We start from the raw sequence: 27,214 nt of genomic DNA on the forward strand, positions 1-27,214 counted from the left end.
TCCTCCCTCTCAGGCTCTCTGTCTCTCATTCTCTCTGTCTCAAATAAATAAATAAAATCTTAAAAAAAAAAAAATAAAATAATAAAAAAAAGAAAGATCACAAAATACTTGAATTCAATTGCATAAAAACTGAACACATCTGCATAAATTTCTGAGTTATCTAATCTGATCTTTTTTGATTTATTCTACTATCATTATTTCTTAAACTTTCAATTTAGATGGAGAGATCTTTCATTATTGCTCTAACTCATGGTGGTTGTTTCCTCCTTGTTTGGATGCTTTCCCCAAAGCTTTCCATAACTTCTCTTCTATATTCTGGTGGGAGGTGGAAAGGTGTCTGGAAATGGGGAAAAGGTAAGGGCATCTTCCTAAATGCTGATAAAGTTTTATTTCTTGATATTTGTGGTGGCTATATAGATGCGTTTACTTTTTTTTCTTATTTTTTTAAGGTTTTATTTATTTGAGAGAGAGACAGAGAAAGAGAGAGAGCAGGAGCAGAGGGAGGGGCAGAAGGAGAGGGAGAAGCAGACTCTCCGCTGAGCAGGGAGCCTGACACAGGGCTCAATCCCAGGACCCCCATCACAACTTGAGCCAAAGGCAGATGCTTAACCGACTGAGCCACTCAGGAGCCTCTAGATGTATTTACTTTATAAAAATTTATAAATCTGTACATTCTTTTTGTGCATTTACCTACATTTCAATTTAAAACATAATTACAAAGTAAAGAAATTATCAGAAAATACTGACATTTAGTAGTGTGATGCCCTAAAAGTGGTCTAGAATACAAATAATCACTTAAAGGAACTGTGAAGAATTGGGAGTTTTTAAGAGCTCTATTGAAAATGTAAAACTAATTCAGAAGATTAAAAAATTCTGGAAATTGATAGTAGTGATGGTTGCACAGCATCTTGAATGTACTTTTTTTTTTTTTTTTAATGGTGGTAGATTTTTTTTTTTTAAAGATTTTATTTATTTGACAGATAGAGAGAGGGGGAGCACAAGCAGGTGGAGTGGCAGGCAGTGGGAGAAGGAGAAGCAGGCTCCCCGCTGAGGAAGGATCCCGATGTGGGACTCGATCCCAGGACCCTGGGATCATGACCTGAGCCGAAGGCAGCCGCTTAACCGACTGAGCCACCCAGGTGCCCTTGAATGTACTTAATACCACTGAATCATACACTTAAAGATGATTAAAAGGGTAAATTTTAAAAAGTAAAAAAAATGAAATGTAAAACATTTAACTCAAGGATCTAGAGATGTGTTCATACTGTACACAATATTATTAATGATTTAATTTTGATTTAGAATAGAGTAATATTAGTTATTTTAGATTAAATAGCTGCTGATAAAGACTCCCTAGTATATAAGTGGGGTAAATGTGAAAGGTGCAGTTACATATAAACTTTGAAGCCTATTTTATTCATCTTGCTTTGCTTTTACCTACATGAAGAAGGGAAAATAATTTCCCTTTACTCTTCTAGGTTCTTGGCTGAGACACCCCTGTAATAATAATAATAACAAAATAATAATAATAATAATAATAATAATACCAGATTAACAGGAGAAAGACAAACAGAAGTTTAATAACATGCTAACTGAAGTTAACAGTCATTGAATATGTGGCCGCATACCTTGGGCTCTGTCCTATAGTCAGTGACAAACCACTGAAGGTTTTAAAGTGTGTTTAAGGTGGTGGCTTGGGACGTTTTGGGGAGTTACTCAGTTTTCCTGGGTCTCTCCCATGTATAAACAAGGTATACATGTTATTAAACTTCTGTTTGTTTTCTCCAGTTAATCTGTCTTATGTCAACTTAATTACTGAACCAGCCAAAGAACCTAGAGGGAAGAAAGGAAAACTTCCCCATCCCTACAATAGCATCTGGCATGGTGTTCAAATATAAGTGGTACTAATTACCTCTTCATTGCAGTGCTAAATAACAACAGTTCAACAGAGTAAATTTAAAGATCTAACTGGTTTCATTGAAAGATTCGTAAGTGAGCAGCATCCCATCAAGTGAGAAGAAAGGAACTCTGCAGGTCTACAGAAAGGGAAAAGTTTTTAAACAGAGGGCAAGGCAGTCATAAACAGCCAAAATAATAATAATAATAATAATAATAATAATAATAATAATAATAATGATTCTACCAGGCAAGGTCACCTCCTTTTGGGAGACAAAAAGTTCTTATTAGATACCTCACTGGTGCTGACTAGGAAATCACAGACTGACTGGTTAACATTACATTCCCGGGGAAAGTTGCGACTGCAATTAGATTAGATCTTGAGACCTGGTTTTGTGATATGGGCTTAGCACAGGTGACTTTATTTGGGGCTCTGGTTTTCTTTTTAGCAAGTCCCCACTTCTGGTCAGACCCTCAGCTTGACTGGGAGATGTGAACCAACTTGAAGGCGTCATTACCACTCTCAGCTATCATTGGCAGCTTTTGTTATTTCTTTTTGTGGTATCCATAGGTCGTGATGTTTGTGCTTAATTCCTGTGACATTGACAGGTCACACTTCCAGATTAATAATCTTAAAACCTGTCGTTCTCTTCACATCTTTTCTGACATTCTAGTCTAAGGGAGATCATTTGCTTATGGTTAGAGGCTGCGAATGTGCACTGAAAGCTTTTGAGAGAATAAAAGACACCAGGGAGATTATTATGATTACAGTAAGCAGGGTTTATCAACATTTGGAGTGCACTTTGAGGTCATAGTCCCTAAGACCCAAACCACTTAAAATCAAATAAGTCAAAGAAAGACCCCACTGAAGAAGTCACCTTTAAAAGCCAAGTGGCTTGCTCAGTGATCCTATGTAACTGAGTTTCAGCTTCCCCGGAAGTGTTAATCCAGATACAGCAGGTGGCATTGGCCACAGAACAGATACCTCCTTGGTCAGCTAAAAGATGATCAAAGGTGATCCTGTTATTAAGAGCAACCATGGCCTGAGAATCTCAGGATTTTAAGGGGGGACAGCTACTGCCTTAGCCATGGATTCTGAAATACCTTCTAGAATTAAGGAGAGGTTTCTGATCATATTCTCACTTACATTTACTTCTAATCAGGAAAGTATGACCCTGCCAAATGAAGTGAATCCTGAGTCATGAATATTTTCTAGTAGATCCTTTCTAATAGGATAAATCCAAGGGATCTGACTAGTGAGATAGCTTAGTTCATTTGTGGGAAGTTAGGTGCATTGTTAAATAACCTAAGAGGCATTACCTGGCCATGTGCCAGCTATCTAGGCCTTCACAGGTCCAAGGAGAATGATGACCACCACCACAGACAAACCCTGTTGGGGTACAAATAATCCCATTAAGGATGTAATATTAATGTGTTCATTTGCAGGGATTTCTGTGTTTATCCATTCAAGCTAGGGCCAGTCAATTTTTCAGCATATATGGTAAGAGACTAAAGACAGTCGACCATAGTTTGTGGTGACATTGGAAATAGAAGAGAAATTGGTCACAGGAAGGACCAGAGGGTCTCTAGCATTGTGGATAGATTAGATACCTTGATGACAAGTCCAGCAGTCTGAAATTTTACCCTCCTTAACAGTGGTCTGGGAGATAGATGGGAGTGTTCTCTTTCTACGCCAATACTAGACTAAAGGAAAGAAAGAAAAAAAGGTTTCATGCTTTGTGATTGTGTGAAGTCTTGATCTGGCATCTTGTGTGAAAGCAGTCTACTTCTATGTCAGCTACTTCTCTTCCCTGTCAGTTTGATTCAAGTTCTCCAGCATCTTTACAGGAAGATGCTCAATACCTTCTTGTTTTTCAGCAGTGTCAGTGGTCAGGAGCACTTGGTAAGGTCCTTTCTAATAGGGCTCCAGGTCTGTTTCCCTCTGATGAATTTCCAGAATACTCAGTCATAGGTTCCAGAGTAAGACCAACAGGATCCTTTCAACTGTGGTTCGGGAAGTCTTCTTTAACCTGTCATGAATGTCATGATGACAGGCTGCAGCATAAGTCATTAAAGACTTAAGTCTCTGCTCACATTAGCATGAGACAACAGGGCTCACCAGAAACTTGTATACCAATAGACATCGGTCTACTGGTGACTATCTCATGTAGAGTGATTTTATGTTTCCCAAAGTGGGACTATGAACGGTCAACAAGAATAGAGAGAATATCTTAGGCCAAGTGAGTTCAGTAGTTTCAGCAAGTTTAGAGATTTTTAGTTTGAGAGTCACATAGGTGAAGGCCTAGGAAATTTCTTGGATTAGCTGAATCCTTTTTGGAGATAGCTGGATTCCTTCAGCACTTAGATTATAACTTAGGTAATGGACAGTGTCTAGAGATAATTATAATTTTTCCTTTTTTTAGAGACCATATGTTATTTTTCAGCTAACTGTTGTAGCAAATAAAAGGACTCTTTTATGGATGCCTCTTTGATAACTGAGCAGAGCAAGAGGTTGTTTACATATTGTAAAAAGCTTGATTTCTGGGCACCTGGGTGGCTCAGTCGTTAAGCGTCTGCCTTCAGCTCAGGTCATGATCCCAGTGTCCTGGGATCAAGCCCCACATCGGGCTCCATGCTCTACAGGAAGCCTGCTTCTCCCTCTCTCACTCCCACTGTTTGTGTTCCCTCTCTCACTGTATCTGTCTCTGTCAAATAAATAAATAAAATCTTAAAAAAAAAAAAGCTTGATTTCTTAGGAAGCTAAAGGGTGCTTAAATATCTGTGAAGTACTTGGGAGAGATAAGAAGGGCCCTCAGTGAACCCTTGAGGCATAACTGTCCAGATATATTGTATGTTCCAAGTAAAAAAATAGATACTGGCTGTTAGGGTCAATGGGAATTGCTGAAAAAGGCTGATTGGAAGTCTACAATAGTGAACGATTTTAGTCTGGTGGAACCTGCAACAAAAGGGTCTTCAAGTTTGGAACAACTAGGAAATGGGAAATAAGTATCTTGTTAATGACTCTCAAGCCCTGAACAGATTGCCATTCCCTCCCATTAGTTTTTTGGATTCGCAAGATTAGTATATTACAGGGGCTGGTACAGGGAATGATTGGGTGATTAGGTCTTCTACTGTGGGAGTGAAGCGTTGTATGGTCTCAGGCCTTAGTAGATATTGAGGCAATTCAGGAAAAGGTTTAGTCACATCTATTGAATCTTTATAGGCTCTGTACTTTTTATTCTTCCAATGTCAGTATTAGAAGCAGCCTGCAGATTTTCAGGCACCTTGATTAAATTAGGGACTTTTGTTGGAATTCTTTTTCTTCTATATCAAAAGCAGATTGTAAAGAACATAAAAGACCAGGTTCAAGTTGGTCAGGAAATTCTAAGGTGAGGTCTCCATTGGTAGCAAAATGTCCTTTAACTTTAGAAAGGAGATCTCTACCTAATAGATTCAAAAGGGATGTATCTCATAGCAAAAGGGAATGTTTTTCAGTAAAAGGTCCCAAAATCATTTGTACTGGTTGAAATAGAAATTCTTTCTGAGCTTTACCGGATACCCCCAACATGGAAAAACCTTTTTTTTTTTTTTTTTTTTTCCTTCTAAGGATTTGTTTTCCTCTGAGATAGGGGTTAAAGTAGAAAGCATAGATCTAGTATCAACTAATCCTTGGCAAGATTTCCCATTAATTTCAAGTTTAATTTCCTCTTGAGTGTTTAAGGAAATTACTGGTAGTTTACTGGAGAACCCCTTGGAGTCCTGTCAACTCTGGGAGGGACCTATATGGGGGGGCTACCTTGGGGGTAGATATATCAAGTTGAAGAATTTGCATAAGACCTTTGAAGACAATCTTTTTTCCAGTGTCCCAGTTGATTACAAGTGAGATGTTGATTTTTGAGCCAGTGTTTTTATGATAGGACTCTAAGAAGACACAGAATGAAAGACCCAGGTATTATTTGAGGTCTCTTGCCTTGGCTTTGTTGTGACTGCAAGGCTAATAGCCTGGCATATTTTTGTTTGGAGACTTGCTCCAAGTCATTTCGAAGTGCCAGCTATGGTCATGAGTTCAGTCAGAGGGTTGGCTTCCCATCCTATTTTCTGCCTTTTTATTAATCCACTAATCTCGGGATCTACTCCATTTACAAAAAGAACAGCTACAGCAAGTTTGGTGAGCTTATTTATTGTATGGAACCTGGAATGCCATCAAAAGGGGACTTCCGAATGGGCTTTAAAGTTCTCTACAGATTCATCTTTCTTTTGTTTGCGTGTTTGAATAATAAATCAATCAATCAGTAAGGGCAGGAAAAACCCTAGGAATGGACTGTAAAAGTTCAATTGCTATTTTGTAAGCTCTTTCTGATCTGTAAAAGGAGCACATTGAAGATCAATCATCTTAAATATCCTCCTCAAGGTTTTGCCATTTTGCTTCTTGCATCTGTTTTTCGGCTTCACTAGGTCCTACTGGTAAGGAATATCAGTGTCCTAGGATGGCCAACTGAGCCAGCGACAGAATCCCAGTCCTTGCCCCGGGGCTCTTCCGTGTTCTTCTCCCTGCCCTGCTTCGGTCACATGCCAAAAGTGCCAAGTATGCAGAAGCAGAAGTGTATAAATTGCCCCCTTTTTTCTGTGCTCGGGGCTCAGACCTTTGGAGATCACTCTCCTCTGAGCCTGCTGGCGTTAGATAAACTTCCTAACCTCCAAGATCTCCGAGTGCCACTTGGTTCTTTCGTCGGGCGATCCAGTCCAGGTTCTATAACACTACCAATATGTGGACTAGCTGATACAAATCTGACAGCCAGGGTCATAGGCCCCAATAATTACCCTAAATTCTTAAAAAAAAAAAAAAACAACTTCTGGGGATCCTCCCTCGGGTTAGGAAATTCTTGAACTCTGATTCTGAGTTCAGTCTTTGACCAAAGGATAAAATATACATGAGGAGTTTTGTCAGCAATCTTGGGTAGTTTTATTTTTAAAGATTTTAAAAGGTAACTGTTTAATAGTCTCTTCAGAGTGGAAAGGCATTTCAGACTGAGAATTAGTAAAATGTGAATACTCACTAAAGAAAAGGGGACCAGTAGGAGTCACATCAGTTTTATTGTCTTTTGTTTTAGTTATCTCCTATGTCTCTAATTTTACACTAGCCTTCTGTAACTAGTCTTTTAATGAAGCTATTTTGCAATCTTGTCTTTTGGAAGCTTTGGCATATAAGTTAAAATAGTTATCCTATTCTGTTTAATTTGGGGACCCTTGCTTTCAAGTGTGCTTCTTAAATGAATGATGTTATCTAACTGGAACATGCCCCACAATGGTCATTGTAATTCTAGGTTGTTTTTAGCAGGATTTTGTTATTTTTGTAGATATCGACAGCTTCCAGGACTATAATTCCTAGACACAAAATAAGCAGGTATGCTGGAAGATGGTCTGCTTAACTCTTTGGAATTTAAAGATCCCTTTTCTTTTAGCTAGCCTTTATCTACACAAAACAAGAAAAACAAACATGTGCTTCTTAATGTCTTAGCAGTAACCAAGAGATGTTACTGCATCCTTGCCAAGAGAAGGCCCTGTGTACACATCCAATAATTCCCACCATGGAGCCTGGGACTGGGGAATGGATTGAACTAGCAGACCTCAACAAATGGGTACTGCAACCTGATTCCAAACAAATGGGGAACTGCAGCCAGCAGTTTCCAACATGGAGTCTGAGTATGGAACCAAGGACCAGAATTTCCAAACAAAGGGAAAACTGTGGTCTGAACTACCAGTGGTTCCCATTGTGGAACTAGTGATTCCAAACAAATGGGGAACTGACTCAAAACCCAATTAGATCTGGGGCCCAACACAAAGAGAATGGAGCTCAGAACCAAGAGGAACTTAACCACATCCCTCAAAAATGGTAAGAAAGTCAGTGAACTCAAAATGGGGCTCATGGGTGCCACACCTGTGTTTCTCACTGTCCCTGAATGTCATCAGAAGTTTGCTTCCAATTCCACTGCCACTGCCACCAAATCTGTTAAATAACAAAAATTCAACTGATATATACATATACATATACATATATATATGTGTGTGTATATATATATATATATATATATATATGTAAAGTGTAGAATCTTTAAAAATAGGCATCATGTCTTTTTTTTTTTTTTTTCCATCCTCTTATACATATGTCTAGAAAACTTTTTAGAACATTATCCAGGACAAGTATAGAACATAGAAGTTGCTTAAGATATAATCAAACTATTTATTTATGGCATAAAATGTTTTAGATCAGACTATCCATATCTTTTCTCATGACTACATATAACAGATCAAAAAGGAACTGGCCACAAGGGAAAAGCATTCTATGAACCAAAGAGTGAGAAAGTACAATGTAATTTCAACTTCATTGTAAAGAACAGTTGGAGTATTTCTGAATGTTTTTCTTTCTTATAATGTGGACATTTTTTTTTTTAAGATTTTATTTATTTATTTGACAGAGAGAGACAGTGAGAGAGGGAACATAAGCAGGGGGAGTGGGAGAGGGAGAAGCAGGCTTCCTGCCAAGCAGGGAGCCCAGTGCGGGGCTCGATCCCAGGACCCTGGCATCATGACTTTAGCTGAAGGCAGATGTTTAATGACTGAGCCACCCAGGCGCCCCAATGTGGACATTTCTAATATATATATAATCTTATATTTTTAATCCACTAAGGGAAAAGGAAATGCGAACATTTCTTTTTTTTTTTTTTAAGAATTATTTATTTTAGAGAGAGAGACACACACAGAGAGAAAGCAAGGGGATGAGGGACAGAAGGAGAGAATCTTCAAGCAGACTCCCCACTGAGGGCAAAGTTCCTTGGGGGGCTCAATCTTATGATCTATGAGATGATGACCTGAACCGAAATCAAGCATTGGATGCTCAACCAACCGAGTCATCCAGGTGCCCTAAAATGTGAACATTTCTAATGTATATAATATTTAATATTTTAATCTACTTTTTTAAAAAAGATTTTATTTATTTATTTGAGAGAGAGAATGAGACAGAGAGCATGAGAGAGGGGAGGGTCAGAGGGAGAAGCAGACTCCCTGACAAGCAGGGAGCCCGATGCGGAACTTGATCCCGGGACTCCAGGATCATGACCTGAACCGAAGGCAGCCGCTTAACCAACTGAGCCACCCAGGTGCCCCAATATTTTAATCTACTTAAGAGAAAAGATTCTTTTCCTATGGAACTTAGTATGCATGCAAGTAAAATTATTTTTCACCATGGAGGTACACATTTTTAAACTCTATCATTAAAGTTTTCTTTATTTATTTCTCACAACCATTAGGGGGTGTGGTATTTAAAAAAGTCACCTATGTGAGAAATTTAAACATCTAAGAGGCCACAGCCCTATGTTGCAATCTCTCCCAGTGTGAATAAAAGGTGCTGGAATCTGAACCTGGTTCTTCTCCCTGTAAATTTAATTTTGTTTTGTTTTTCTTGTTTTAAAACTGGCAGAACTGAGATGGGGAGATATAACAGCACATTAAAAAAAAAAAAAAAGAAAACAGTGGCAGGTAAGAGAAGTAACTAAAATTCATTTTGTGTATACTGTGTTTAAATTTGGGTCATTTCATTCTTAAAAAAATACATGATGTATATATCATTTTCCTAAGTTTGAGCTGTAAAAACTATGATTCAAAGATCAATTTAATTTAGGCCATACTCATAAATCGCAGGAAAGAAAAGACATGCATACAAATCTGTTTGACATTAACACTTACAATCTTAGGTCAGCATATCATGGTGGAGTGCTGAAACATGAATAGATATTAGTTCAAAGTTTGCCCAACATGTCTTTCACAGAACAAGAATAAGTGTTGCAAAAAGACAAGAGAAAAATGCCCTATTTGGAGGTAATTACTAGTTTCCATTTCTGGATCAAATACAGAGAAAAACAGATTCAAAAATCATATGTAAGATTAACATCTAAACAGTATATTGATAGCTTTACTGAAATTATATTAAGGCCTGATTCTTGATGATGATTCCTTCATAGTTGTGAAATGTCATTATTGAAGATACACTGGACCGCAGAACACTTAAAAGCAAATATGTATTTTGGAAATGCTTGACCAAAGGAAATAAAGTTGAGCAAATAAATGTTTTTTTCATAATTTATTAGGTTTGTTAGCAAAAAATATAGTTTTTATTTTTAATTTCTGCTATCTTCAAATATTGTTATATTAATTTTAAATTATATTATTCAAATCCAAATGGAATTACATTTAAAAAGAGGCTTTAAATGTTAAGTTTTCTGGATCCCAGAAATTAGAAGACAAACAAGCTCTTTGTTTTATTTCCAAGGATACGAAGACATAACTAGTTGCATCACTAGTAAACTTCAATGACACATAATCTTAGCAAAACTAAAGGAGAGTGTATGGCTACTTTAATTTATATATGTTCAGTTATTCATATGAATAAACAAAAGCAGGCTTCATAAATGTGTAATGGCAACTTTTCTGCCAGATACTAATATTTCCTCCGTTGAAAATCCAAAATGAAGAGTCATATTAATCTTTCTATCTCCTCTACTTTGAGGCTACAATAAAATAATAGTAAAAAATTAAAGAATGTGTAAAATCACAATGAGGAAGATGATATAGGGAATGTTTCAATACATTGCTAGAACATGCTAAGAATATAAACAATATTGATTTGTGAAACCTAAGATGTAGCGTTCCCGGGTCCTTGAGCTGCAGAAAGAACTGAACTGTCCAGCGGGACCATATAGAGAGAGGTTTTCAGTCTCAGGGGCCCAGGTGTGGCATCATGCTTTTCTCTGTGACCATTTGAAATTCTGCATTTAAAAGAGTTAGAATCCTTTTTCTCTCTCCTAAAGCCTCTTCCACATATTCACATGGAGTTGCTAACAAGTTGTTATTTAGCGGCATAAAACTGATAGAATATTCTCTTGAGAAATGGAACAAAGGCCTTGGGAGAATAATTACAGCTAATTGAGATGATATAGCTTTTAGGGATACCCAGGAATAATATGCAATTCACCCATAATATGCATAATAATGTGTAATACGCCTTAAAGTCTAGCTGGCCAATTGACATTCTCTCGATGCACATAATGCTCCCATACAGTTTCTGCATTGCAAATATGAATAATAAACATGTATTACCAGTGTATTAAGAAAAAACATGGGAAATATTAAAGAAGAGGACAAATACATACAAACCGAAGATCTGATCCTAGACAGTGAGCTAATACAGATAATTGAAGATAACATTAAAAAAGACTATAGTAAATGTCTTCTAATATATTTGGAAAGATTTTGCAGACATAAAGCAGGAACTGGTTGCTACATAAAAGATTCGGATAACAGGAAATAATAGCATTTTTTAAAAGATTTTCCTTATTTATTTGAGAGAGAGAGAAAAAGAGAGTGGGAGGGGGGCAAGGCAGAAGGAGAGGGAGAAGCAGGCTCTCTGCTGAGCAGGGAGCCCAACACAGGGGCTTAATCCCAGGACCCCGAGATCATGACCTGAGCTGAAGGCAGACGCTTAACTCACTGAGCCATCCAGGCACCCCAGCGTGTCTTTTTAATTATTAAAAAAATAATTTCAATTAAAAATTAAAATTTAATTTAAACAAATGGAGTCAGCACACCATCTTTGGGCTGAGCCATGGTGGACGTTTTGAGGGCAGCTGACCTGCAGCCTGTGATGCCCCTCATGGTCTCCTATGGAAGCCTGAGCCAGTGTGTAGCTCTCTCCCTTTGTCTCCTAACCATGTCCACCAATAAGAATGCTATTTCACCAACTGCCCACCTTAACAGATTCAAGAACAAGGGGGAATACAGTACAGAAGTGAATAGAAGTTAATGTGGAGCTGAGGAAAGCTAAGAAGGATGACCAGATGCTGAAAAGGAGAAATGTAAGCTCACTTCCTGATGATGCTACTTGTCCACTGCAGGAAACCTCAACAACCAGGGCACTGTGAATTGGTCTGTTGATGACATTGTCAAAGGCATAAATAGCAACCACTTGGAAAGCCAGCTCCAGGCTACTCAAGCCGCTGGGAAACTGCTTTCTAGGGAAAACAACCCCCCACAGACAACATAATCAGGCTCCTTTGATCCCAAAATTTGTGTTTTTCTTGGACAGAACTAACTGTCGCCCCATTCAGTTTGAATCTGCTTGGGCCCTCGCTAACATTGCTTCTGGGACATCAGAACAGACCAAGGTTGTGGTAGATGGAAGTGCTATCCCAGCCTTCATTTCTCTGTTGGCATCTCCCCATGTCCACATCAGTGAACAAGCTGTATGGGCTCTAAAAAACATTGCAAGTGATGGTTTGGTTTTCTGAGACTTGATTATCAAGTATGGGCAGTTGGCCCACGGTTGGCTTTCCTTGAAGTTCCTGATATGTCATCTTTAGCATGTGGTTACTTACAGAGCCTTACTGAACACTTTCAAACCTTTGTTTCAACAAGAATCCTGTTAGATGAGGTTGACCAGATTCTTCCTACTTTAGTTCATCTCTTGCATCATGATGATCCAGGAGTATTAGCAGATACCTGCTGGGCCATTTCCTACCTTATTGTTGGTCCAAATGAATGGATTGAAATGGTTGTGAAAACGGAAGTTGTGCCCAACTTGTGAAGCTTCTAGGAGCTACTGAATTGCCCATTGTGACTCCTGCGCTAAGAGCCAAAGGAAATATTGTCACTGGGACAGATGAACAGACTCAGAGTGTAATAGATGCAGGAGCACTTGCTGTCTTTCCCAGCCTGCTAATGACCCCCAAAACTGATATTCAAAAGGAAGCTACATGGATAATGTCAAATATCACAGCTGGTCACCAGGACCAGATACAGCAAGTTGTGAATCATGGATGAGTCCCATTTCTCATTGGGGTTCTAAGGCAGACTTTAAGACACAAAAGGAAGCTGTCTGGGCTGTGACGAACTATACAAGTGGCGGGACAGACGAACAGATTGTATACCTCATTCATTGTGGCGTAATAGAACCATTGATGAACCTCTCAACTGCAAAAGTTACCAAAAGTATTCCGGTTATTCTGGATGCTGTTTCCAACATCTTTCAGGCTGCTGAGAAGCTAGGTGAAACTGAGAAACTTAGTATGATTGAAGAATGTGGAGGTCTGGACAAAACTGAAGCTCTACAAAACCATGAGAATGTGTCTGTGTACAAAGCTTCATTAAACTTAATTGAGATGTATCTCTATTGAGGAAGAGGAAGATCAAAATGTTGTGCCAGAAACTACCTCTGACAGCTCGCCATTCCAAGTTGAGGATGGCACTCCTGGGAACTTTAACTTTTAGATTGTACAGCTGAAGCATAAAATTGCTTGTTGCATACCAAGTTTGGTATAAGTTTGTCTTACTGTTTCTCGACTAAGAACTCTTTTTAAATGTGTTTTGTTATGGTAGCACTTTTTACAACGAAACTCTACTTGACCAGTTCCAAACGGTACCTACTGTATGAAGCTTCTCTCAGTGGGTTTCTTAGTTTTATGTGGAATCTCATATCTTGCAGTGTCCTGTAAGTAGAGATTAAATTCCACCCTTTTCATTAAAAAAAATTAAAAATTTCTTTAAAAAAATAAACAGATGGAGTCAGACTAGAGTAGAGAAGGGGAGTCTTTGGGCCTAAGTGTGCAGCAGGTCTAGAGAACAGTAATTTCAGATTGGCTGCAGAGTATAGAACTCGTGAGTAAAGGTGATTTGGGGAAATAGGATTCAGGCTACCAAAGTACATGAGTAGAATCTTAGGCACGGTAGAAGATATGACTGAATAAGAAGACACAAACACAAAGAAAAACATTACAAATATCAAGGAGATAAAAAGGCAAAGAAAAATTACAAGAAAAGCAAAATCCAAATATAAAGATAACAAAAACCATGGTATCTTCTGAAAAATTTATAATGCAGATTAGAGATCCAGTGGAATGTCACACTAGGAATATTCAGGGTCATTTACCTGAGAGTTTTGTAAATATTAATAGATCATAGTACATGATCCTGTATTAAATAATACTTTTAGAGCAAAATCATATTGGATGTTATATTTTAGAATAAACATAGACAGAATGTTACTATGGTTACAGAGGAGAATATACACCTTAACATGGAAAATGTAAAAATAAAGTTTTGGTTGACTGAGAAAAAATAAAAAGTGGGAGAAGTATTGATAGGAGGGCTACCTCATGTCACTCAGTGGTGATTAGAAAGATACACTCTCAGGCGCCTGGGTGGCTCAGTTGGTTAAGCGACTGCCTTCGGCTCAGGTCATGATCCCAGAGTCCCGGGATCGAGTCCCGCATCGGGCTCCCTGCTCGGCAGGGAGTCTGTTTCTCCCTCTGACCCTCCCCCCTCTCATGTGCTCTCCGTCTCTCTCATTCTCTCTGTCTCAAATAAATAAATAAAATCTTAAAAAAAAAAAAAAAAAAAAGAAAGACACACTCTCTGGAGAAGTGACACCTTACAAAGGTGTCTAGTAAGGAATGTAAGGGCATTGCTATAATTTTATTAGAAAAAGGAAAATTTTTATTTTTTTGTATTTTACAAAAAATTTACAAAAATTTTGTGATTTTTTAAGTCTAGTAAAATTATGCATCTAAATAATTACATAAAGATCAAGGCTATAAACATACCTATTGCTGAAACATAGAAGTAACCACCAGGAAACTAAAATCAGAAAAAGTTAAAGACGTAGTCTCTGGTAGAAGAGACTAAAGAGTAACAGTTAAATTAGGGTTTTACTGCTTTTCATTTTTAAGTTATTCTCTACCATTTTAGAGATGCAAGAATAACTTGTTTTAAAAGAAAAATCATATAGGCAAACGCAAGGTTAACATAATTAATTCTTTTAAAAAATATAAAGGCAAACTAATTCTCATTCTCTAACCTCCAAATATGTTGATTATTGGTTTTATTTGTTTCCTTCAGACAGAGCAGTTAAGCCAACAGATTGACCTCTGTTCCTATGCCTCAGTTTTGTTTTTGTTTTTAAAGATTTTATTTATTTATTTGACAGAGAGACACAGCAAGAGAGGGAACACAAGCAGGGGGAGTGGGAGAGGGAGAAGCAGGCTCCCTGCTGAGCAAGGAGCCTGATGTGGGGCTCTATCTCAGGACCCTGGGACCATGACCTGAGCCGAAGGCAGACGCTTAATGACTGAGCCACCCAGGCGCCACCCCCGTGCCTCAGTTTTAGCTTCAAATAAGCCAATGAAATGTTAAGAACTTCAATACTTTTTTTTAACTTTTTCATTTTGGAATAATTTTAGATTTACAGAGAAGTTGCAAAGATATTATGGAGAGTTCTCATATGCCTTTCACTCAGTCTACTCTAATGTTAACATATAACAATGGCACATTTGTCAAAACTAAGTAATTTAATGTAATTACAAATAATATTAATTAAACTGCAGGCTTTCTTCATGCTTTCTAAAACTTTCACAGATGTTCTCTTTCTTTTCCAAGATCCAAACCACAACATCACCTTGTATTTAAAGACTTTGGATGTAAAAGTCTTAGAGGAGAAGCAAAAGTTAAGATCAGGAAAGCTCCTGATCCCTGGGAACTGGTGTTATAAGTTCCTAGGGAATTAAAAGATAATTAAGACCCTGTAAGGAGGTGATGCTACTGAGGTGCGTGCATGGTTTGCTTAGATCATAATCATAGACCCAGTCTAAATCTCCATGAATGTTTTTTCTTTTTTTAAGATTTTATTTATTTGACAGAGAGAGAGAGACAGCGATAGAGGGAACCCAAGCAGGGGGAGCGGGAGAGGGAGAAGCAGGCCCCCCACTGAGCAGGGAGCCCGAGAGACGCGGGGCTCGATCCCAGGACTCTGGGATCAGGACCTGAGCCGAAGGCAGATGCCTAACGACTGAGCCACCCAGGCACCCTCCATGAATGTTTTTTCTAACATATCAAGCATCAAAAAATGAGCAATACAGGGAAGTTATACATCAAGTGGGCTCATTAATATCACCTCTGTAGATTACCAGGTGCGTTCCTCAGAAATAACAGCCAGATCTTGAGACTTTCCTATGGTGGTTCTTATCTTGGAACAAGCTGGAAGGATGAATCACTCCTGCCATCTCTATTTTCTTTTTTCCTCATCCAAATAACCGCAACTAAATGATTTCTGCTTTTAAATGTCTGGCATACCAAATACTTGTTTTTGCTGAAACTTAAGAGTGGGATGGTATGAATGAAATAGTCTGTTGTATTTATCAAGTTAGCCTGAAAGCCATTTCATAATACGTGTCAAAATATTATGAATTCAGTTCGCATTTCAGTTAAAAACAATTTGAAACCCTTTACCAGGCTAAGCTCGCTTAAAAAAAATCCTTATTAAAATCATCTATTATTGATTTCATAAACTTGACAGATTGTTTTGTTCTTTTAAATAATACTAAATGATCTTAAACCACACCTTGTACAAGAGTCATTTTCTTTAGGGACATATCTTCTTCCAGTGACTCAGGTGAAAAAATAAAAAGGCTGAATTTCCTTGTTAAAAACAGGGCCTGCGGCACCTGGGTGGTTCAGTGGGTTAAGCGTCTGCCTTCGGCTCAGGTCATGATCTCAGGGTCCTGGAATCGCGCCCCACGTCGGGCTCTCTGTTAGGCAGGGAACTTGTTTCTCTCTCTCATGCTCCCTCTGTGCTCTCCCTCTCTCTCTCTCAAATAAATAAATAAAATCTTTAAACAAAAACAAAAACAAACAAAGCAGAGTCTGTTGAGGCAGATGGATTGAAGAATAGGAGGCTAGTCAAACAGGGAAGAGAATTTTGAATATAAGCTCTTTTAGAAATGAAATGCAGATTATTAACTACTCAGAATAGACTGTACTAAAGTTATCTTAAGTACATACACCAAGGATCTATCTCTGTCTCTGTCTCTGTCTCTGTCACTAGCTGTATCATGTGTAGCCCAGGTAAATAACATGTCTGACCAAAATGCAATGCATGACTGAAATGCTAGGTATTCATAGGAGAGATATTTTGCCACCTATCTTTATATGGGGCTAAAAGTAAATCAGATAAATAAAACATTCCTGTAGTCACCCAGCCAGTGTGAAACGTGAAATACAATTTTTTAAGTTTTGCATTAGAAAAATCCACTTTTTAAAAAGCTCTTTTCTATAACTTTCACAAGAAGATATATAATATTGCAAACTTAAGATGTATCACTATGAGCCATCCCACAGGCATGCAATTTAAAAGTATCTTTTAATACCAAACTATAGAAAAGATCCCTGAAAGCAGTGTATGTATGCCAGTGGGTCTCACATCAATCCTAGGGATGGCAGTTAAATTTGAATTTCCTCAGTTTGCCCATCAGTAATGGAAGGTACTCTTCTTTCTATATAAGCCTGTAAGAGGAGAACAAAAAAAAAAAAAAAAAAAAAAATCTCTAATAAACTAATGACTACAGCATTTCTAGTCCTTCAGAGGACAAGTAGTCTACTTACTAGATGCACATTAAGCTCATTAATATAATTAATGTCTCCAATCATTTTTTTTATAAAAAATGGTTTGACTCAAACCTTTAAAGTGTATTAAATAAAATATTTTTAAATGACGGATAATAGCTTTGGACCTTAGTTTTCCATTTATGATTAGTTTCCTGGCTTGCCCAAGTATACTTTAGTGGTTTTTCTAATTTGGCAACAGGCACAAAATATTATTGACAAATGCTTCAGTAGGTTTGGAAATTCATTCATATATTTACTCTGAAAAATGAATTCAAAAGTTAAAAACAAATAAATGAATACATAAATAGATAAAGTAATATTGTGGAAAGCAATACACTATTTTCTATGCCAGGGTATATTTTGTCATATTTTTCAATTGATAGGTTTTTGGCTAATAATTTTGTTAAATTGTCAAAAGAGAATAAGACAATGACTTATGTGGGAAAACACAACAATAAAATAAAACAATGTAATTAGAACTACTGAATCTATGTTAATATGCTGCAAATAACAAAATCTTATGTAGACTGGCTATCCATAAGTTGAATCTAGCTTATGTGTATGTATTTTGTGTCTAAAATGACTGCATAGTTTTCTTAAGGGGGGGCAGGGGAATACTTAGAAAAAGCTATTTTAATATGGAAAATCATGTCAAAGGGGCATATAGTTCAACTTTTTATTTTAAACACCATTAGTCAACTCTAGTGACTTACATTTAAATATGTTCATTTTAACTTGCTTAAACCTCACTTTTTGTATTATCATCACCATCAGATATGCTAGGATATAATTCTATTGGCATAAATAAATTTGGTTTATACAAGTTCAGCAAGATTTAAGAACTTAAAACCAAAACATGTATTTTTTATAATTTTTAAAATGAAGATATGGTGAAACTAGCAGCTATATAAGAGAAGCACTGTTTTAGACAGGGATTTTTGTCGAGGATAAGCAACTTTCATGCATTATGAGAATACTGTTAATTAAATTAAATAAAAATAATATAGGCAGAAAATGAAGCTGTTGGAGAGCTTTTAATCTGTTTGTTAGACTGAATTATTTGCCATGGTTTTACATTTATCTTAAAGAATTAAACATCGAAACTCAGAAAGATCGCAATTAAAAAGAAGCTTATTGCAAAGCAAATATAAATTAATTTGTTAGATCCCACTATTGGATATTATTTTATGAATTAACCATGTGTATGTTTTTGATTTGATTGCAAGTGATAAACACCTGGAAGACTGAAACCCTACCAAAGAAGTTGGTAGGTAGAGTTACCCCAGATGCAAGAGTCCAGAAACATGTAATAAAAGGAGACAAAAAAGAAATTTGAAATAAAATTTTTATGATACAGAGAGAGGCTTCTTTCAGATGAATGCCCCCATAGGAAATTATTTCTCATAAAAGCCCACTATTGTCTGTGATTCTATCTGATGATGATTGTAGCCAACTTTTAGAATGGAATATACTTGGAAAGCACTGTGGAAAACATTTATATGGAGGAGAATAAGATATCTGGAAGATTCTGCATTTGCATAAATCTATACTATAAAAAAATAGGATCATAAAAATATAGTACCTTTGGAAAGCATGTGAAAAAGATAATTTTATACTTATCTGAAACCCAAAAGTGACAAGGAAAACGTGAACTACACACCAAAAGGCAAAACAAACAAAAAAGCAAACAGAATTAGAAAGAGGAGTGAGTCATTCCTTGGCTTAGATGCAGCATGATAAAAGACAGAGAATCTGTTTGAGAATAACTTCTCTTTCTCTAAAAGTTTTCCTGAAGGCATAAGCCAGGTTTTACTGTAGCTTCTACTTGGGTATATGCTACCTATTAGCACACTGGATATAGTGTAACTGTAACTCAATTATTCTCCAAGTGTATCTGTGTGTGAGGGTGAAAGTACACAAGTATTTTAATTCATTTCAGATAATCTATTCTCTTAATAAGAAGTCCTTGGGTTCATAGACACAAACTCCATATATTCCATTTAAAAAATGATGCCAAAAAATGACAAAGAGAGAAAAAAAAAAGTAGTTTTAGAAGTAAAGATTTGATATATAACAATGAAGTAGGTTGTGTCAGGATATCATTATCTCATCTGTTCTCACCCATAAGAACTCAGCAGCTCAGTTGCTGAGGGGCACCGCCGGGGGGGCTTATCAGTAAAACGTGTCAAGAAACAACTATGGCAGACAGACATGTAGACTATAAATACCAAGAGTTTGTGAGGACTCTCTGAGCGGTTAGTCTGGGCAAAGCTAAACTTTGCTGATCTAAAATAGCTCCGGCGCCTGGGTGGCTCAGATGGTTGAGCGTCTGCCTTCGGCTCAGGTCATGATCCCAGGGTCCTGGGATCGAGTCCCGCATAGGGCTCTCTGCTCCTTGGGAGCCTGCTTCTCCCTCTGCCTCTCTGTCTCTCATGAATAAATAAATAAAATCTTTAAAAAATAAAATAAAATAAAATAGCTCTCCAAAGACTGTGGGGCAATGGGCTCCTGCCTCTCTAAAGGCGACTGTCTTACAGGCATAGCTCTCCAAAGACTGTGGGGCAATGGGCTCCTGCCTCTCTAAAGGCGACTGTCTTACAGGCAGTGACGAAAGCCAGACATCGGCCTGCAAGATGATCTTGTCCGTCAACACCAGCACCGCGACCCCTAGCGGTGCGTTTGCCCACACAGGACTTTCACTTTTGTGCTCGCAGCGGGACGTCAGCTTTCCGTCGACTAAGCCCGCTCTTCAGAGTACTAACTCCTAAAAAGGTTCCTACAAGGCACACTTCAGTTGGACTTTTTCATCTCCCGTGCCTGGAACAACAGTGCCATTAATTTAACATTGGTTTGGGGCGCCTGGGTGGCTCAGTTGGTTGGGCGACTGCCTTCGGCTCAGGTCGTGATCCTGGAGTCCCGGGATCGAGTCCCGCATCGGGCTCCCTGCTCGGCGGGGGGTCTGCTTCTCCCTCTGACCCTCCTCCCTCTCATGCTCTCTGTCCCTCATTCTCTCTCGCAAATAAATAAAATCTTAAAAAAAATTTAACATTGGTTTGGAGTAGGTTCTTTCTTATTTTTTAAATTATTATTTTTTTATTATTATGTTCAATTAGCCAGCATATAGTACTAAACTGAGGGTTACAGAAGGGAGGTTATTTCTTTATTGGCTAATTTAAAGTTATCGTCCTGTGTACTATAGGCTTGCGAAATTCGCAAAGTGAACCAATATTAAATACATTGTTGGCAAAGATAGAAAAAAATGATGCCTAAAGTGAGCATACTCAGTTTTATTCTCCTTATCTTATTTATTTAAAGGACAAGTGGTACTATAAAGAAAATGAAGACTTGGAGGCACCTTTTAAGCAACTTCAAAGACATCATTTCAGGGAAACATTCAATCTAGTGTGTGATATTGGACAAAGGTACAAAAAATATGGCAAAGATGTTGATTAATGACTAAAAGTTCTCAAAGAAGAGAACTAGTCTTGAGCTAGTATTTTAAGAAGTGCAGAATTTAGGTTTCTGTGTCACTGGGAAATGTTTACCATTTATACATTAATAAATTTAATATACATTAATAATTTTAATATTTGATTTCATATAGGTACAAATGTTGGCTCTAATTTGTTTCCTTCCAAAATATTTAATTTCTCAGATTCACTTTATTATGAAGGTCTTTTGTAGCCAGCTTTAATTTTTAAGATTTTATCGTCTACTTAAAAATACATTTATAGGCTTTTTATTTTCTTTAAGATTTTATTTATTTATTATTAGCCCGACGCGGGACTCGATCGTGGCACCCCCGGATCATGACCGGAGCCGAAGGTAGATCGTTTAACCAACTAAGCCACCCAGGCGCCCCAGGCTTTTTTTATTCTTGTCTGCTGGGGATCCTTTTAGAAATTCACTTCTTGAGGACACCATCACCAGAGGCTGCAGAGGAGAGCTATGCTAAATAAGAACCCATTTTGATCCTGTTTTCTCATATGTAAATATATGGATATAGTACATTTAAACTATTTTAAAATACAATTGAATATAATTTTGGCACTACTTAGAAAAAAGAGAAAAACACTGATATAAAATAATGAATTAAAATATATTATCACTACAATATTTTATACTCCTAGGAAGTTAGTTTAGGCTTATTTAGCAATAGATTTAAAAATTTATAGCACTCTTGTACATATATAAAAAAGAAAATATGAATGACAGGGGGCGCCTGGGTGGCTCAGTCGTTAAACGTCTGCCTTCGGCTCAGGTCATGGTCCCAGGGTCCTGGGATCGAGCCCCGCATCGGGCTCCCTGCTCGGCGGGAAGCCTGCTTCTCCCTCTCTTACTCCCCCTGCTTGTGTTCCCTCTCTCGCTGTATCTCTCTCTGTCAAATGAATTAAAAAAAGAAAAAAAAGAAAATATGAATGACATATACTAGGTAAAGGTTTTCAATCATTTTTTTTTTATTTTCTGGGTCAGACTTCTCTGAATAATTTGCATCTCAGAATAGTGGATGTCTATGAAAACCCGTAGCTATTAACAGATTTTCAGATAATAACGAGTACTCCTAGTCCTCACTCAAATGATCCCTTAGTGATTTGGAGACTGACGTACTGAGGAGTTACGGTCATCGACTCTAGAATAACGGCTAAGCTCTGACAAGCCAGGCAATGCCAGATTTGACATGACTACCACCTGGCCAACAGTAATATAAAATGCAACTGATTTTTGAGCTAGTGCGTGCTTTCAGAGTTGCTAATATGTGAAAAATGGACATAGTCAATGTCTATAATCAATGGATATAATCAATAAAATACAGCATTTTTAAACTCATAGCATAATATTGAATATTAGAGATAACATAAGTAAAATTTTTAGTACGGATGAGGCACAAAATGCAGTAAAGCCCCGGGAAAAATGTGATAAGTGGAGTCCAAAAAAAAAAAAAAAATCATGTAAAATGGTGCTATTATATTATTGTGAGACTCATAAAATTGCTAGGGAGAGGCTGCATAGCCAACGGCCAAGGATTTCTGTAGGATACACATTAACTCTAGGCCCAGATGTATTTTGGAACTACCTAGTAGGTAACTTTTTTCCCCCTGGAAAGTAGTGACCAGGGGTATCTATCTCTGCCCATGAGAAACTATCTAGTACAAGACTAATTGCAATAAACAAATATAATACTAAACAAAACATATGAAGCACGTATTTTGGACATTGTATATCAAGCAATGCGGGACTTTCACCTCTCCGGGAAGAGAAACTCACAGGATGAGCCCCACCACCAAAAATACGGCTTCTTGATGCAGATACGTTTGGTCAGTGGCACCCATTCTGCCACGCTGAGGAGGTGGAGTAAAGAACCGTGAAACAGCTGAAATTTCTAAGGCACATTAACAAAGAAGAGGAACTGGGCAGAAAAAGAGTTCAAACACAGAGACATGAAAAATGATCTGAGTGGCACAACTCGAGGTTTCAACCAGAGTTAGTCTCCTGGTCAGACGGAGCAGGTAGTGTTGGTAGTGACTGTATTGAAACTAAGGCCCTGCTGGAGAGAATAGTGTTCAAATTAATAGTTCTTTCAAACAAATACTAATTTAAATAACCACATTTGCGTGAGATGCCTTATAGCATTAATAATGTCACATTTTAGCATTCTCTTTTATGTGCAAGGACTTAGTGATGGTTCCTGTATTTATTATATGTAACTAGTGTAAGTAAACACATTTCAGGACCTTCTGAACTAGTTTTTCATCTGATATCAGTCACTTCCCATTCTATTGCTAACTTCTCTTGATGTCCAAACGTGTCAAAATGAGCACACGTATGTGTGCGAGCACGTGAACACACCAACTCTTGCCATGCACACACACACACACAAACATATATACACATGTCTGACAAATAAACTTAATGTACAGAAGGGTGATCTTTTCATTCGTATCTGTAGCAGTTGACTCCAGTGCCCATTGCCATTTGTAGTCTGTATGTCTAGTAGTCTGAAAACTTTGCACCAAATCACCTCCATATTCCTAATGGCTGCACACAGGGTTTGTCTTTCTTTCACGTCCGATTTATATCAATCCGGGACTGGAATTCAGTATATGACTTTGTGCTTCAGTGTTTCCTGTGAATACTTTTTCTGTCCTGCTTGTTTGGGACTGTCCTTTTTTTCATCTCGGAACAGAGCATCTGCTTAGGTATTCTGCTGTTCTCCATGTTCTGTACGTGTCCTGCAAGCAAAGTTCTACTTTAGCAAGTATCACTTCAATAAAACACTGGGTTCTTTTCAGGACCTAATTTTGACATTTGACAAGAATGAATGGTATGTAATGATAAAAACTCATCGATATTGAGTGTGGAGAAAGTCTGATGTCATACAGACATCTAGAGATTTTATAACCCTTTCTCTCATCAGGTGGATGGCATAATCCTCTGCTTTTTGAAGACTCAGGTAGAGCAACTTGTCTTGATTGTCTTTACTATATTTTTAATGTAGTTACGTATTTTTTTCCAGATATAAGCCAAGGGGAAAAGATAATTCAATGGTAGATTTTATTTGGGAATTGTCAGTAAATATTTCAGTTTATGGTATTCAAGAGACAGACTGGAGCATAGCTTCCATTTACTTCATTCTATGCCTGGGTTTCAAGAATAAACATCGGAATATGGCAGTATCTTGATATCTATCTCATGGATTTTCAGTGATGCCTCCTGTCTATAAATTGGATATTTCCCAGAGGACTAAACACAAAATCTAACACCAATGTCTATATTCTTTCCGGCACTATCATACCTAACACTATGGCAGATATAATATTTTTTAAAGTAGAAATAAAGATGAGTTAACAGTAAACATTGTTATATACATTTGCATTTAAGACTTTAATGTCTTTTTCATGAATTTATTTTATCTTTATGTAATTAATATTCCTCTTAATTGCTAAAAATATTCATTTTCCTAAAGTCCACTTGCTCTGGTATTAATATGGCCACTCTAGTTTTATTTTGATTATTATTTGTACGGCTTAACTTTTGCCAATTTTTACTTTAAACTTAAGTATTCCTTATATTTAATATAGGTTTCTTGTACAGTGTTCATAGTTTGGACTTATTTAATCCAATGTTCATCTTTAATTGCTGTCTTTATACCACTTATATTTTTACTGAGGAATAATTCATATATAAATTTTTACAGAAGGTGTACATTTCAATTTTTTTTAGTTTATTTGCAAAGTTGGTCAAGCATCACCATTTTCTAATTCCAGAATATTTTCATCACCCCAAAATGAAACTACATACCTAAGAGCAATCACTCCCATCTTCCTTTCCCCCAGACTGATCTACTTCCTGTCTCTATGGATATGCCTATTTTGGATATTTCATATAAATGGGATCATAAAATCTGTGAGATTTTGTCCCTGCCTTGTCTACTTAGCATAATGTTTTCAAGATCACCAATATTGTAGCATGTATCAGTACTCCATTCCTTCTTATAACTAAAAAAAAAAATCCCATTTTTATGGTTATTCTATTTTCTGTTTATCCATTCATCTGTTGATGGACATTTGGGTTTCTTCCACTTTGTGGCCAATATGCATAATTCTGCTGTGAATATTCATGTACAAGTTTTTGTATGAACATATACTTTCTATTTTCTTGGTTACATACTTAGGAAGGGAAGTACTAGATCAGATGATAATTTCATGCTTAACTTTTTGAGAAACTGCTAAACCGTTTCCCAAAGAGGATGCACTATTTTGTATTCCCACCAGCAATGTGGGGTTGGTTCCACTTTATCCATAGCCTTGTCAAAACTTGTTATTGTCTATATTTTTGGTGGCAGCCATCATGGTACATGTGAAGTGTTACCTGTTATTTTTATTTGCATTTCCCTAGAAACTAATGACGTTGAGTAACTTTTCATGTGCTTATCGGCCACTTGTATGTCCTCTTTGGAGAAATATGTATTCAAGTCCTTTGTCCATTTTTAATTGGATTAATTATCTTTTAACTGATGCTTTGCTGAGCTGCTTTGGGTCCTACACAGCACTATTTCCTCTCTGTGATTTCAACCCCTCCCCATCCCAGCCTGGCCTTTTGGTACCTTTCTTCCTGGTTCCTCTGGTCAGAAAAATGGATTTCTTTTCTATTTTTTTTTTAAGACTTTATTTATTTATTTGACAGAGAGAGAGTGAGAGAACACTAACAGGGGGCACGGCAGAGGAGATGGAGTAGCAAGCTCCCCGCTGAGCAGGGAGCCTGACCCAGGGCTCAATCCCAGGACGCTGGGATCATGACCTGAGCCGAAGGCATACGCTTAACGACTGAGCCACCCAGGCGCCCCTATTTCACATATTTTAAATTTAATTAGCTTGGGCATATATCTGATGTGAATGAAAATATTTCATTATTGCTTAAAGTCTTTTGTTGCTTGAATGTGTGTCTATACTGTTAAGATTTGCAATTTATTTAAGATTAAAATGGATTTTTCCTATTTTGAAAATTTTGAGAAGAAATAATGTTACCATGTTAGAAACAGAACTGTTGGGCGCCTGGGTGGCTCAGTTGGTTAAGCGACTGCCTTCGGCTCAGGTCATGATCTTGGAGTCCCGGGATCGAGTCCCGCATCGGGCTCCCTGCTCAGCGGGGAGTCCCCTTCTCCCTCTGACCCTCCCCCCTCTCATGTGCTCTCTCTCATCTCTCATCCTCTCTCTCAAATAAATAAATAAAATCTTAAAAAAAAAAAAAAGAAACAACTGTTTATTATCTAATAATATTATACTAGGTCTTGACTTTTTACCAATTCTCGAATACATACGATTCTTAGGAATAGCTGTTTACTGACATAGGAGTTCTTATTTACATACCTATGCAGTCCTCAGTGATACGACCAAGTTAAAATCACAGTTTAATAGCATATAGTTTTCGTGCCTTTAGAATCCATTACATTTTGTCTTAATTATCTATTGTCTATTCTTGCTGAAGCCAAAGAAACTTCATAATAAATTATATTCAATCTGAAAGCATAAGACATTATATATCTTTCCTTGCAACAAATAGATACTTTCTGCAATAATTAAATAAAAATGATTATATACCATACAACTATCTGTGAGATATGTTTTATCGTTTATATTAAAGAAATTCATTATCTAATTGATATTTCAATGTAGCATCTGTAAAACATATATTGTAAGTGCTCATTTGAACTGATATTCCACAAAACATGTTTACATTTTTAAGAATTATGATAGGTAGAGCATCTGTTAGCCGTCCATAGATTACTCTTAATAATGATCTGTGTTCAAAAATGTGTACTTTTTGGGGCACCTGGGTGGCTCAGTTGGTTGAGCGACTGCCTTCGGCTTGGGTCATGATCCTGGAGTCCCGGGATCGAGTCCCGCATCGGGCTCCCTGCTCGGCAGGGAGCCTGCTTCTGCCTCTGACCCTCCCCCCTTTCATGTGCTCTCTGTCTCTCTCATTCTCTCTGTCTCATATAAATAAATAAAATCTTAAAAAAAAAAAAAAAAATGTGTGCTTTTTGAAGCAAATAATATGCTGCTGGTTAATAATGTCACCCAAAATAGGAAAAGCAGTAAGCAACTCGACAATCACCAAAAGAGAAGATCAATTTTCTCTTTCTATTGAAATTGCCTTTCCCCAGGTGGTCAATTGCACTTGTCATCTGTTATTTTGGAAAACGTACAAGATTTAATAGATGAGGTATATCAAAGTAACTACGTTAGCAATGTACCACCTGTCAATATGGCTTCAACCCAGCATCATCTTTTGGGAAAAACAAGTTCCAAAATGCAGACAGTATACTATTAGT

General features: G+C 37.3%; 1 pseudogene; it reads left to right on the plus strand.

Moving 5' to 3' along the window:
* The first annotated feature begins 11,659 nt into the window (after window positions 1-11,659).
* LOC123837003 (importin subunit alpha-1-like) lies at window positions 11,660-13,215 on the plus strand (annotated as a pseudogene).
* The last annotated feature ends 13,999 nt before the right edge of the window (window positions 13,216-27,214 follow it).

Source organism: Mirounga angustirostris, unplaced genomic scaffold, assembly GCF_029215605.1.
Source record: "Mirounga angustirostris isolate CCGP_5_RB_7025 unplaced genomic scaffold, mMirAng1.0.hap1 SCAF_8, whole genome shotgun sequence".
In the NCBI taxonomy this organism is placed as follows: Eukaryota; Metazoa; Chordata; class Mammalia; order Carnivora; family Phocidae; genus Mirounga; species Mirounga angustirostris.